This window comes from Pleurodeles waltl, chromosome 5, assembly GCF_031143425.1.
Source record: "Pleurodeles waltl isolate 20211129_DDA chromosome 5, aPleWal1.hap1.20221129, whole genome shotgun sequence".
Taxonomy (NCBI): Eukaryota; Metazoa; Chordata; class Amphibia; order Caudata; family Salamandridae; genus Pleurodeles; species Pleurodeles waltl.
Genome location: NC_090444.1, coordinates 1,766,576,563 through 1,766,591,965, shown reverse-complemented (window position 1 = coordinate 1,766,591,965; position 15,403 = coordinate 1,766,576,563). Strand labels below are relative to the sequence as shown.

Here is a 15,403-nt window from a genome sequence, read left to right as displayed (position 1 = left end):
AATGTAATATTGCAACATTAGACAAACTGATTTCTCAAGCTTTCTTGTGAGAACCATGTGCTGTACTGCTATGTCCTAACCGTAGATACATTTGTATCATTTGTGCATGAGAAACTGATGTTCCCAGGACACAACAATGGAACTACTGACTGGAGTTATGTTTGTAACAAAATGTTACCTGACTACAACTGATGATGGGGAGGAGAGAAGAGGAGCCAATCATTGACATGTGAAAGACTGTCTATCTATGTCATAGATTTAAGAACTAATGTTTATTGGCTATACCAAAAACACCCTATGTATGGACCAATGGGAGAGCGAGAAAATACTTTATGATTTTGACTTATTCGGACTGCAGATAGGCAGAATTAGCAGAGGAGTTAGCAGAGTTCCAAATGCCCTTCCTTCCTAGCCCTTAGCCTCATTGCGTATTGATTGTTAATGCTATTGATGCTGTTTCCTGTAGTTCATGCCCTTACTAAGTTGGTTCAGTTAACTTAGAGCCCAACCGTGGCTGACACAATCCCTTTCACTTTCCCCTGCCAATGCTGACTAGACGGATGCCCAGCTGACGAAGGAGTTGCTGCTTGCTGATCCATACAGGAGAACTACAAATGTCTTTGTTATAGGTCTGTCTTCCTTTATGTACCAACCGCTATTTTTGTAGAGCCTTAGTCTGATGCTTTCCAAATTGTGGTGGTCATTATGAGTTTGGCGGTGTTGGACCGCCCTGCCCGGCCGGCAGTGCAAACTGTGACAGGGTGGCAGTGCGGACTACCGTATTATGAGTGCGGCGATGAACTGTGAGCAATACAGCCAGTTCACTGCCTGTACCGCTAGCGTGGTACAACTGTTGACAAAGACGGCGGTGGCTATCTACAGGCCGGTGAAAATGTCCATCCCGCCCATCATATTACGAGTCACCACACCGCCACGATTTCCAGGGCGGAACCACCACCACACAAAGCCTGACGGAAAGGAGCTATATGAAAAGGAAGCACTCACTGTAGGGACACAGATGAGGCTGACGACGACATGGAGCGTGAACTCGAGATCTGCCCAGTGCTAATCCTTGCGATTCATCTCCAGGACCGTGACTGCCAACAAAGACGACAATGGTGAGTACAGGAGCCCAGCACACAAGAGACGGAAGGGGATAATTACACACCCACACACCATAAGCATCCTCTACACCATGGGTACTCACAAACTTTTTCTCGGGGGCCAAAATTGCAGTATGGTTTGCGGCCGAGGGCCGCACTGAAGTGACAGCGGGGGGCGGGGCTTAAAGGGGGTGGGGCTTAGAGGGGGAACAACCACCCCACCCCCTTTTTCAAAACATCGCCATCTGCTCTCACCCCTACCCCAGTAACACACACAGCGCCATCTGCTCTCACCCCTACCTCAGTAACACACACAGCGCCATCTGCACACAGCACCATCTGCTCCCACCCCTACCCCAGTAACACACACAGCACCATCTGCTCTCACCCCTACCCCAGTAACACACACAGCGCCATCTGCTCTCACCCCTACCCCAGTAACACACACAGCGCCATCTGCACACAGCACCATCTGCTCTCACCCCTACCCCAGTAACACACACAGCGCCATCTGCTCTCACCCCTACCCCAGTAACACACACAGCGCCATCTGCTCTCACCCCTACCCCAGTAACACACACTGCGCCATCTGCACACAGTGCCATCTGCTCCCACCCCTACCCCAGTAACACACACAGCGCCATCTGCTCTCACCCCTACCCCAGTAACACACACTGCGCCATCTGCACACAGCGCCATCTGCTCTCACCCCACCCCAGTAACACACAGCGCACACACACAGCGCCATCTGCTCTCACCCCTACCCCAGTAACACACACAGCGCGCACACACACAGCGCCATCTGCTCTCACCCCTACCCCAGTAACACACACAGCGCGCACACATACAGCGCCATCTGCTCTCACCCCTACTCCAGTAACACACACAGCGCGCACACACACAGCGCCATCTGCTCTCACCCCTACCCCAGTAACACACACACACAGCGCACACACACAGCGCAATCTGCTCTCACGCCTACCCCAGTAACACACACTACATTAAAAACAAATAAATAAATAACCAAAGAGCCTTACCTGACTCAAAGCACTGTAAAGATGCCACAAATGTGGAACAGCAGGCAGGCAGGCGGGCAGCAGACGTGGAGCCGGTGACAGGAAGCAGATGACCAAAGCCCCATAAAAGTTAGCTGCAAGCGCTGACTTTTATGGGGCTTTGGCTTCCAGGATCGCCAGGGCAACGCCATAAACAATGGCCGCCGTATGTAAACATAGAGGAGGGCCGCGGGAGCATGCTCCCGCGGCCCTCTTCTATGTTTACATACTGCTGCCATTATGATATGGCGTTTGGTGTGTGTCTCGCGGGCCGCCAAGCTAGGTCCGTGGGGCCGCTGGCAGCCCGCGGGCCGTACTTTGAGTACCGTTGCTCTACACTGACTACCATGCCCACATACATGCACCCCAACACCTATACACCCACACCCCCCCCCCCCCACACCCCACAACACCCAAAGGCACATACACACAGGCCAAACAAGGTTTACAGTCAGTACAGAAGTATACTTACCTGACACATGCAGAGAAATAAATAAATGGACGCACATACCTGTGTACATGACCCTCCCATATTTAAACGCAGGAAAACGGAACGTGGGATGGATGAGAGGAGAGGGGTACTGGAAGGGGCAGAGGTGGTGGGAGGGGGGACGGAAAGACCAGGACACTGGCTGCCGTCAAAGAGGAGGCCAGAGCCTGAAAAGATCTCTGTAGGCCACACATGGCACAGTGAATGCCTTCCAGGTAGGCATTGCATTGCTGCATCTGGGATGCCAGCCCCTGGATGGCATTCACAATGGCTGTCTGCCCTACAGAGATGGATTTCACGAGGTCAGTAGCCTCCTTAGTGAGGGCAGCAGGGCTGACTGGGGCAGGGGCTGAGGTGGCTGCGGCAAAGGAGATGCCCACCTTCCAGGGTGAGCGGGCATGGGAAACTCAGGGGGAACTACTGGGAGGGTGATGCTGGTTGGAGTTGGTGGAAGATGACAAAGATTGGGTGGTCCCTGAACGTCCAACACCACCAGGGAGCTGCCATCAGAGGAGGTATCAGAGTCACTACCAGCAGTGGTAGTCGCCTCCCCTGTGGTACTCCCCTCACCCTCTAATCCACTGGTCCCTCATCGTTGGTTGTCTCTACCTCCTGGGTCCCGTAGGCTGAAGCATCCCCACTCGCCGGTGCCCCTTCTCCTTCGTCTGATGAGGATAATGCACACAAGGAGACATGATGATAGAGAGGGTGGGGTGGAAAAAGAAAGGGATGCAGGCTGTCAATTATTGTACATATATAATGTAGGCACAAATGCAGTCATGCATATCCAAAAACCTATCCCTCACCATTACCAACTCCATGAAGGTAAGTACATATGATAAGAAAACCAGCTCCCACACTATACTCACATACTGACGCTATACTGGCCAACCACATCACCATCCAGTCTCTTCATCCCCATCTAGGCAGACAATGGCAATCTGAGAGTAATCCAGTTCCACTCCAATGGGACGAATCGAAGAGGTGGTACATCAGATCCACAGGCCTACCCCTAGGACCCGTTACATGGCCACATTCCCACCCATACCCAGATTACTGCACAATCCCAGTGACTTAGGGGGCCAGCTGCATGCCCACACCTGGCTATGACCCTGAAACTACCTGCTACCCACCCTATTGCACCCAGCTACACTGTACATAGAGCAATCAGAACAGTGGTGGTACTCACCCCCAGTGGCTGCTGTGCTGCCTTCAAGCGCCCATCCAAATCCGGATTGGCCAGCGCCAGAATGCGGGCCATTAAGGGGGTCAGGGTCTGACGTGCAGCCCTTCCTCGTTGGGAGGCCGTCCACAGCTGGGCCTCTGCGGTCTTTCGGGCCCAGCGTCTCAGGTCCTCACACCGCTTCCTGCAGTGGGTGCTGCGCCTGCTGTAGACCAACAGGGTCCGCACTTCCTTGGCGATGGCTTTCCACATCCCCTTCTGATGGGCGCTGACCTGCATGGGAGACACATAGAAGGAAATTACACTAGGTTTAGCTGCCGCATTAACATATGAGATAAAAGACGACTTGTATCTATACCTCTAACAATGACCCCCAAGCATGGCCCTACACACATATGGCCTGTAACACTACACCTATCCATTGGGACATCCAACAATGACACTCACATGCATTCGCTGCATTGGCACACATTTCTAGGACGCTATTATGCCACTCACCTGGTCCCCTAGTCGCCCATAAAGCTTGGCATATAGGGGTAGGGCCCCGTCCACAAGGGTCTCCAACTCCTGTGAGGTGAAGGCCAGGGCCCGTTCTCCTATAACACGTGCCATTCCAACAACCAGAGGCAGGACACAGCAGCACATGCAGTGGAGTAGTGGCCGTCTCGAGGTGCAGGAGTCACGTGGCAAGGGCTACACTTAATGGCGGTGAGGACCGCGGCGGTGTGCACCGTCACCGCCAGTGGTGATCATGATTGGCTCCTCTTCCCCATAAACACCAATGTTAGCCAATGAGAAGTTGCACGGCGGTTCTGACCGCCTACCGCCATGACAACTAACACCAGCGGAATGATGTCACTTCCACCCACATGTAGGACAGGCGGCTGCCATTTTACAAAGTTCACTTGTGGAGACACAGTACAGGGACAGTGTTAATGGTGGCATAGTAAAAACCCATGAGTGTCAAAATGGTGAAATACTAAATGCCATGACCAATATCATGGTAGCACGTATGCCTACAGGTGCATATGTCCCTGGCACCCCAATCTCAACATGTCATAAATGTGTACAATGGCTGCCCTCAACATTCGACAGTAATGTGTGTGCAGAGTTGTGTATGAATGTATGTGATACCTGTATTCAGACAGCTCTACACATCATTGTGTTTTGCCCCTTCATAGCCATCAACCCATGTGGAGAGGGAAAGCTACACCATTGTACAGACCCCTTGTAGACCTGGCTACCATGGAAGAGTGCCACATTATCATCAGCTATCGGCTGAACTGTGCCACAATGTGTGAGCTGTGTTCCCAATTGAAGTCTGCTCTACTACCTGCCAAACGAAACCCCTATGCTATCCCTCCCACAGTACAGGTACTATCTGTCCTACATTTTGTGGCTACTGGGTCCTTTCAGGCGACTGTGGGCTTGGCATCCAGTGTGTCACAACCAATGTTCAGCAACATCTTGGGAAATGTCCTGACTGCCTTGTTGCAACACCTCCAGAGTTACATAGAATTTCCACAAAGGCCGATTTAAACACTGTGAAGTCTGATTTTTATGCAATAGCCAACATCCATCATGTGATTGGTGCCATTGATGGCACACATATTCCCCTTGTACCCCCCAGAGCCACTGAGCAAGTGTATCAGAATCGGAAAAACTTCCATTCCATAAACGTGCAGATAATGTGTCTTGCAGATCAATACATTTCACAGGTGGCAGCAAGATTCCCTGGATCAGTCCATGACACCTACATTTTGAGGAACAGCAGTGTCCCACAACTCATGGCACAGCTACAAGGAGAGATAGCCTGGCTAGTAGGTGAGTGTGCATGTGACAGATTTGCAGTGCTATCTGATTTTCTCATGTTTGGCATTGTACAGCTGTGTGTCATGTGCTATCTTCCTCTCCTCTTCCCAGGTGATTCTGGCTATCCCAACATGCATTGGCTACTGACACCTGTGAGGAATTCCAGGATGGGGTGAAAACACGTACAATGATGCCCATGGTCGTACCAGAAGAGTGATTGAGAGGACCTTTGGGCTCCCGAAGGCCAGATTCAGGTGCCTAAATATGTCCGGAGGATCCCTGTGCTACTCCCCATACAAGGTGTGTCAGATCATAGTAGCCTGCTGTATTCTGCACAATTTGGCCCTCAGGAGTTCCACTACTGGAAGTGGAGGATGGAGCACTGCCATCCGAGGGACACAAGGGGATGGAGGACAGTGATGGAGAAGGAGAGGGGGAAGATGTGGACTCCAGGAAGCAGCTGATTCAGCTCCACTTCCAATGAGTCTTAGGTAAATGTTGCATTGTGACTCTGACTACCCTGGGCAGGATTTCAGTTGCAGGTAGACATTGTACCTACACTGTGGTGTGTGGGCAGGAGTGTGTGCATGTCAGATTTTGTGGGGACCCACTGTTGGACATCTGCTGAATGATATTCAGACCGCTTACTGTTGTTTTATACAGCTACAATTGCTGCATGAGACAGTATGTATTATTATACCATGTATTCATGACAAGGTTTTTGTGTGGAGGTATTATGTATATAGTGGCTATGGATACATAACTTGTGGTTGGGCAAAGGGTGACAGTAATATTCACTCACTAGAATGGCTAGACAGTATTGTGGTTGTTGATATGTTTCATTTCCTACTGCCCTTTGTACCTGATTATGTTGGACAAAGTGTAATGTAACAGGTTTGAGTAGTGAGTAGGGCACAATAGTGAGTGTTACTACATATCTTCTTATATCAGTTGCTGCAATGGGCTGTGTGCTTATTTTGTACTACATATGTGGCTTATGTTGTATGACTATAGTGCAGTAAATATGTGTTACATGTCTGTTGCTGACATGTGTTGCAGTGGTGCCTACCCCTTTGCTATGGCTACATCATGGAGGAAAAGGTTATGTTTGTGGACACTCCTGACCAGAGCTGTGACAAGAACTTACCATACCCCTCTCTGAACATTGGATCCCTTCAACATTTCCCTGCATTTGTACATATTTGATGATGAATATAACTTTACAATTGCATGTATTTAGAATAAATTACAGCATCTGTTGGTGTGATCAAAAAGTGTTTATTGAAGGAGTGAAACAATAGGGATGGGACAGTGCAGGGGAGTGGGCAGATGGTGAAAGATACGCTCAGTCCAATGTCCACAGCTGCTTGTAGCACAGGGGCAGAGTCCATGGGGCCATAGGTAAATGGAGATGTTGCAGTGGATAGTCAACAAGGTGGCCCAGTGGCACACAAGGGACAGTTCAGGGCAGAGTTACTTCCTGGCGGTGGGCTTGGTCTTGGCTACAGTGTCACTGGAATGTCTGGGTCTCTGGCCATGTTTGCGAGGGCGTTCCTGGGCTACAGGGGATGGGGTGCTGGTGGCCTGTGAGTCCTCTGGCAGGGCCACCATTCCACTAGCTGCTGCTGGGGTTGAGGGGTGGGCTGTATCCTGGCTAGTGGAAGGGGCCTGCTGGTGTGTGGCGGACTCAGGCATGATGTTGGGCATCCTCAGCAGCACCCCCGCAATGGAGGCCATGCTGGCAATCATTTTTTTCCATTGCACCATGGCCTCCTGCTGGTGTGCCACCTGCAGCCTCTGGTTCTCCTGCAACGTGGACAGAATCTGGCCCATCCTGTCCTGGGAGTGGTGGTATGCCCCCAGGACCTCTGAGATGGCCTCATGGGCAGCCGAGTCCCTCCTTGAACCACCCCCTCCTGGGCCACTGATACCCTCCCGGTGGCCCTAGCCCCCTGTGCCTGTGTCCCCAGCACTTGCGCTTGCACTGGGACCTTAATCATCCTGCCTGGCGGTGGGTGGTGACTCCGGTCCCTGTACAGGTGGGCAGATAGTCAGTGGCCTGGAGATACGGGTGTAGGGATGTTAGGCCACAGCTGATGGTGGTGGCTGAGTGGTGGGGGGTGTCACTGGTGTCCTGGGTGGGGCTTCTGGGGGGTGACTGTCCAGGGCTGTGTGATGGGCCAGGGTAGTCATCTGGATCCAGACATCCAGCTGGACTGTCATCACTGGGGCCTTCTTCTGCTTGTGGACTGGCACTTCTTTGCATCTCCCGCCGGATAGCATGGGCAGTGGTACCTGTGTGGTAGTACAAATATTGTTTTGTGACTCCTGCAAAGTATGAGCATTGTGGCTGGAGGATGATGGCGTTGTAGTACAGCTATAGGGGATATGGCATTGACAGTACTGTCCCTTTGTATCATAGATGTGGGATATGTGTTCATTATAATAGCTGTTGCCATTGACATGTAAAACTACTGTCTTCTGCACCCTGTCTTGTCATTGCCATATCCCTTTCAGCACTTGCCTCCTGTTTGGTGTGCTTACTTCCCCAATAATCTGCATGCAGGGGCCCTAAGGGATGGGTGCCATTCATTGTTAGTTGAGGGGTTTGGTGGTGCATTGTGGGTAATGTAGTGTAGCCTATATTACATGCCGGGACGGGCATTGTGCATACAAGGATGGTTTGGGGTTAGTGGGGAGGTGTGGGCATGCAGAGGATATGGGTATGGGTGTATGGGGGATGTGTATAGGATAGGGTGTTTAGCGTTAGTGACCAGGATAGGGTGAGACATGCATTGCAGACGTAGCAAATGGTAGGGGAGTATATATGACTTACCAGAATCCAGTCCTCCAGTGAGGCCCTCCGGGTGCAGGATAGCCAAGTCCTTCTCCTCCCACTCGCTGTATTCGGGTGGAGGCGGGGGGGCACAGCCAGTCTTCTGTACTGCAATTTGGTGTTGTGACGCCAAGGAACATACCTTCCCCCGCAGGTCGTTCCACCTCTTCCTTATGTCGTCCCTTGTGCATGGATGGTTTCCCACTGCGTTGATCTTATTGATAATCCTCTGCCATAGATCAATTTCCCGGGCGATGGATGTCTGCTGTACCTGTGCTCCAAACAGCTGTGGCTCGACCTTGAGTATTTCGCCACCATGGTCCGCAGCTCCCTGTCAGTGAAGAGGGGGTGTTTAGGGGGTGCCATGGTGTGTGATGTGAGTGGTGTGGTGATGGGGAGTTGGTGGAGGTTGTGCAGTGTGTGCGTACGTCTGGTTAGGGATTGTGGGTGTTTGGTTGTTGTGTGGGGCGTGTTGTTTGTGTGTGTGACTAGTGTAATATGTGTGTGGTGTGCACTTGAGTGTGTTGTGTTTATGGTCAGTGGCCGTAGTGAGTGTCCGGTAGTTGTTAGCTGGCATTAATTTGGGATAGTGGGTTGTGTGTGTGTGTGATTGCTTTATTTGTCTGCTGAGAAATGTATGCCATGTATCTTACAAAGTTAATGCTATTGGTGATATGTACCATAACCTGTGAATATTTATTGACAAAGGCTTTAACTAAATTGAGATTCTCCGCTGTTTTGGTCAGCCTGTGTTGTTTGTGTACGTGTAAAGAAATGGCTCCCTGTTGCAGTTACCCCCCACTTTTTGCCTGATACTGATGCTGACTTGACTGAGAAGTGTGCTGGGACCCTGCTAACCAGGCCCCAGCACCAGTGTTCTTTCACCTAAAATGTACCATTGTTTCCACAATTGGCACAACCCTGGCACCTAGGTAAGTCCCTTATAACTGGTACCCCTGGTACCAAGGGCCCTGATGCCAGGGAAGGTCTCTAAGGGCTGCAGCATGTCTTATGCCACCCTAGGGACCCCTCACTCAGCACAGACACACTGCTTGCCAGCTTGTGTGTGCTGATGGGGAGAAAATGACTAAGTCGACATGGCACTCCCCTCAGGGTGCCATGCCAACCTCCCACTGCCTGTGGCATAGGTAAGTGACCCCTCTAGTAGGCCTTACAGCCCTAAGGCAGGGTGCACTATACCACAGGTGAGGGCATATGTGCATGAGCACTATGCCCCTACAGTGTCTAAGCAAAACCTTAGACATGGTAAGTGCAGGGTAGCCATAAGAGTATATGGGCTGGGAGTCTGTCAAAAACGAACTCCACAGCTCCATAATGGCTACACTGAATACTGGGAAGTTTAGTATCAAACTTCTCAGAATAATAAACCCACACTGATGCCAGTGTTGGATTTATTAAAAAATGCACACAGAGGGCATCTTAGAGATACCCCCTGTATTTTACCCAATTGTTCAGTGCAGGACTGACTGGTCTGTGCCAGCCTGCTGCTGAGAGACGAGTGTCTGACCTCATGCGGTGAGAGCCTTTGTGCTCTCTGAGGACAGAAACAAAGCCTGCTCTGGGTGGAGGTGCTTCACACCTCCCCCCTGCAGGAACTGTAACACCTAGCAGTGAGCTTCAAAGGCTCAAGCTTCGTGTTACAATGCCCCAGGGCACTCCAGCTAGTGGAGATGCCCGCCTCCTGGACCCAGCCCCCACTTTTGGCGGCAAGTCCAGGAGAGATAATGAGAAAAACAAGGAGGAGTCACTGGCCAGTCAGGACAGCCCCTAAGGTGTCCTGAGCTGAGGTGACTCTGACTTTTAGAAATCCTCCATCTTGTAGAAGGAGGATTCCCCCAATAGGGATAGGAATGTGACCCCCTCCCCTTGGGAGGAGGCACAAGGAGGGTGTACTCACCCTCAGGGCTAGTAGCCATTGGCTACTAACCCCCCAGACCTAAACACGCCCTTAAATTTAGTATTTAAGGGCTCTCCCTGAACCTAGAAATTATATTCCTGCAACAACAACAAGAAGGACTGCCTAGCTGAAAACCCCTGCAGAGGAAGACCAGAAGACAACAACTGCCTTGGCTCCAGAAACTCACCGGCCTGTCTCCTGCCTTCCAAAGAACTCTGCTCCAGCGACGCCTTCCAAAGGGACCAGCGACCTCTGAATCCTCTGAGGACTGCCCTGCTTCGACGACGACAAGAAACTCCAGAGGACAGCGGACCTGCTCCAAAAAGACTGCAACTTTATCCAAAGGAGCAGCTTTAAAGACCCCTGCAATCTCCCCGCAAGAAGCGTGAGACTTGCAACACTGCACCCGGCGACCCCGACTCGGCTGGTGGAGAACCAACACCTCAGGGAGGACCCCCGGACTACTCTACGACTGTGAGTACCAAAACCTGTCCCCCCTGAGCCCCCACAGTGCCGCCTGCAGAGGGAATCCCGAGGCTTCCCCTGACCGCGACTCTCTGAAACCTAAGTCCCGACGCCTGGAAAAGACCCTGCACCCGCAGCCCCCAGGACCTGAAGGACCGGACTTTCACTGCAGAAGTGACCCCCAGGAGTCCCTCACCCTTGCCCAAGTGGAGGTTTCCCCGAGGAAGCCCCCCCTTGCCTGCCTGCAGCGCTGAAGAGATCCCTTGATCTCTCATTGACTTCCATTGCGAACCCGGCGCTTGTTCTAACACTGCACCCGGCCGCCCCCCGCGCCGCTGAGGGTGAAATTTCTGTGTGGGCTTGTGTCCCCCACGGTGCCCTACAAAACCCCCCTGGTCTGCCCTCCGAAGACGCGGGTACTTACCTGCTGGCAGACTGGAACCGGGGCACCCCCTTCTCTCCATTGAAGCCTATGCGTTTTGGGCACCACTTTGAACTCTGCACCTGACCGGCCCTGAGCTGCTGGTGTGGTAACTTTGGGGTTGCTCTGAACCCCCAACGGTGGGCTACCTTGGACCAAGAACTGAACCCTGTAAGTGTCTTACTTACCTGGTAAAACTAACAAAAAACGTACCTCCCCCAGGAACTGTGAAAATTGCACTGTGTCCACTTTTAAAATAGCTATTTGTGAATAACTTGAAAAGTATACATGCAATTGAAATGATTCAAAGTTCCTAATGTACTTACCTGCAATACCTTTCAAACAAGATATTACATGTTAAATTTGAACCTGTGGTTCTTAAAATAAACTAAGAAAAGATATTTTTCTATAACAAAACCTATTGGCTGGATTTGTCTCTGAGTGTGTGTACCTCATTTATTGTCTATGTGTATGTACAACAAATGCTTAACACTACTCCTTGGATAAGCCTACTGCTCGACCACACTACCACAAAATAGAGCATTAGTATTATCGATTTTTACCACTATTTTACCTCTAAGGGGAACCCTTGGACTCTGTGCATGCTATTCCTTACTTTGAAATAGCACATACAGAGCCAACTTCCTACAGTACGCATATCATTTGGTATTGAGATTGATCTCTGTGATCTTAGCATTGTTAATCTAGGGAAACAAACTTTCTAATTTTACTAAAAGGTGTGATTATTCATGACCACATGATCATGGTGTGTTAGAATATTACTGACTCCTAAAGGTGGATGATGATTTGTTGAGCATGTTGCCCTATTGTTGGTTAAGATTATGAGTAAGATTTGTGTCCATGGTGAGTCACTCTAAGCGCAGTCAAAATGTCCATCGAACCTCTAATGTGTCCCCTTATTAATAAACTGTAAAGGACCAAATAAGGCCAGACGCGCTCACAATACCCAAGTCAGTTTTGAAAGATAGTCGTAATCGTGGTGCAGTTGGCCCCTCCGTTACCTGGGCACCTGCTAAACTAATGTTAGCCAAATTCTGCTTTCATGCCTGCCTTTCCTCATTCATCTGTACCCTCTCTTCCCTATCTCCATTCTTCTCTCATCTCCTTTCCTTTTACTCTCTTTTCCATATAAACCTCTACTATGCCTCTCTTCCCCATCTCACTCGACTGCATCCCCTTCCAGCCTTTCACTCTCGCCTCTTTGTCTCTCTCCCGCTGCTTGTATCCGATGTCCTCATCTCCTCGCTCCCCATTATACTTCCATTTCCTTTCTCCATTTTCTCTCATCCCACTTCCGCCCCATCCTTTCCCCTCTCTCCTACATCCGATGCTTCTCTTCTAACCAACCATTAATGTCAGGGCCCTCCATCTCCCTCCCCTTCTTCCCTTTCCCATATAGATAGTCTTTGCTTCTCGCTCACATCTCCTTCTTCACATCATCTTCAATATTCTTATTCCTGCCCTCGTCCCCTTCCTCATTCTCCTTTTTTTCTGTTCTTATTTTCTTCTTACATCCTCATCTCTTGCCCTACCTTTCTCTCAGTTTGTTCTCCATACTACCTTCCACCTTCTCCTTCCATAGTTTTCTACATGTCTTCCCTATCCTTCCCTTTTTCTTGAGCACTCTTCCCCGGTTCTCTCGCCTGTATGGCTCATCTTTTATCCCTGTTTCTCTCTCAACCCCTAATTTCAGCCCCTACTTTCTCTCTCAGAACTCAATCCCCTCTCTTCCTTTCTAACTCAGAATCAGAATCATCTTTATTCGGCTGCCAACAGCCATAAAAGCAGGTAAAAACTTGCAAAAAAGCAATAAATACATATGACAGCATAGAAAATAAAAGTTCATTAATAAAATGCATAAAATCATCAAATAAGAAATAAGATAAGCAGAGTCTGGAGTAAATCACTCCGAATGAGCAGCCCAATTGATAAAACAGAGACCAAATCCTTTCTTAATCATCCGTATATCCTCCCTCCCTCTCTGCTTATCCATCTTTTTCTCCATTATTTTTGTCCTTCCTTTCTTTTCTCTGAAGCTGGAGACCATGCAGGGTCTTTCGGAGTGGATGGACTGGAGGATTTATAGAGTCTGTTTTCAATTTCTATGCACCAACTTCCCTCTGTTAGTGAGTGTCCCTTTTTAGGTTGAGCGTAGCAGCACACAAGCGCTGCTTTTCCGACATTTTGGTGTGAATCTGGGCGTTTAACCAGCCCACATCACGGCCACCACTTTCACTCGTTCATGGGCTTGCCCTTCAAAAATCCTTTGTTGACATTGGTAAGGGCTTTACGTTTGTCCCTCCGTGGGGCGCTTTGGTTACCACCTTGGACATCGCCCCTGTTACATGGCTAATTGCACTTTTACCGATACGTTTGACTGGGAGCGAACGTCTTTTTCCTTGTGTGTGCTGCTTCACGCTGACGCCGTGGCGCTTTGAATCGGCTCGCTTATGTGAAACTGTTTTACTTTTCATTTTCAACTTATGTGACAAGAAAAGTCCGGTTATGAGTTTACAACGCTAATAGCTCTAACTCGAGCAAACGCGAGACCCATTGCATTGCACATGCTTGCTGAGAAAGCTGGCTTGGCTAGCAAATCAGGTGCATTTTCGTGATAAAACACACCTTGTTCCCCATTGTTTCGACTAACACTGTTGACCTTACCGGGTTCCCAGCTTGACACTTGTTTTCTCGGTAAGGTGTGTCTAAACCTAGAATCGCGTGCACCTTTGTATGTCGAGTAGGCAGCAGAGCAGAGTGAGATTCAAGTGCCTTCTGCTGATACACGTAGTCTAGGCGCTGGCGTGATCCCAGCTGCATATTTGTTTCATCCAGCGCTGCCCAATTCGCCATATTTGCTAACACCAGGAGTGCTTACAACACGTTAAATAACATACACTATTTAACTGTAATATTTAGTTAAAATGTGTGTTTTTTTTTTATTTTCTATATTTAGTAGCGTTTTTTTTTGCTGCAACACTTCCAGCAGAGTGAAGAGGGTTTTGCTCCCTCAAATCATTTCAGTATACCACACAAATGCCTATTTTTTTCTCATTATTCGTGGAATATAATTAAATATAAAATTAAATATTTTTTTCAGGGCCCAAGTCCCAACAATAATAGACGGGGAACTAATTAGGATAGGCAGCGAGCAGTGACGTCATGGAGTGCTTCCACGGCAAGCAGTGCCACGGGTGGTGGTGCCACACCCCATCACATCCTCACTTTAGAGGGAATTTACCTCTTTTACTTTCAAAGCTGAGAAACCGTGTTTGCTGTATGGGATATATCAACGTAATCTGAAGAACAAGACACCTAAGTGTGTCCTACCCGCAAATTATAAAATGTTGTGACCGTGCGAGGAGGGGGTGGGGTCTTGAATGATTGAATGAATGTGCCATTTGTAAAGCGGTAATCATTTAGCGCCAAAGAGGCATAATATAATGGCTAAGTGAGCGGGCAGTCTGCAAAAACATTGCAGGTTTTGCATAGCTCATCTTCTAATCAGAGAATCAGCTTTAAAATATATTCAGCTACCCAGGGTGCCACCAACAGATGGCGCTAGGAAACCATGATAGCTATGCTGGCTCTTTCTTACAGCGGAGGATAGTTAAAGGATTGTGGGGCTGATTTACATTAACCTAGGTGCACAACTAACATAATGGACAAATGTAGAATTATGTTTCAAATCTACAAAATGTTAAACGACACTTCAAATTCATAATTTATTTGCACGTAATGTTACACCACAGTGGGGTAAAAGTACTTTGTAGTAGCCCACTCTGAGGGTGTGGGGGGGAGGCCTTTCAGAGGGGAGAGTTCTGCAAAAAATTAATGAAACACCCACAAACCTGGGAATTGTGGGTTATTCATGGCCCATTCCCACCGTGGACTTGGTGTGAGTGTGGGGGGAATGTTTCTTCCACAGGAAAGATATCTTCTGTGGAGAAGAAGGATAGCATGATGAAATATCCTTTTGCTAAACATTTACACACGTGTAAATATATGCCTTCTGCACTTACAAATCTATTACAGAGCAGTTTCACATAAGTACTCCTGGAATATTTTGATGATTTCCAACTCCACTTATTTTTTCTGG

General features: G+C 49.3%; 1 long non-coding RNA gene across 1 annotated transcript in view; it reads right to left on the bottom strand.

Moving 5' to 3' along the window:
- LOC138296771 (uncharacterized) overlaps nucleotides 1-15,403 on the bottom strand; it is a 338,898-nt gene that overhangs the window by 113,469 nt on the left and 210,026 nt on the right. The gene's annotated exons all lie outside the window — the stretch shown is intronic.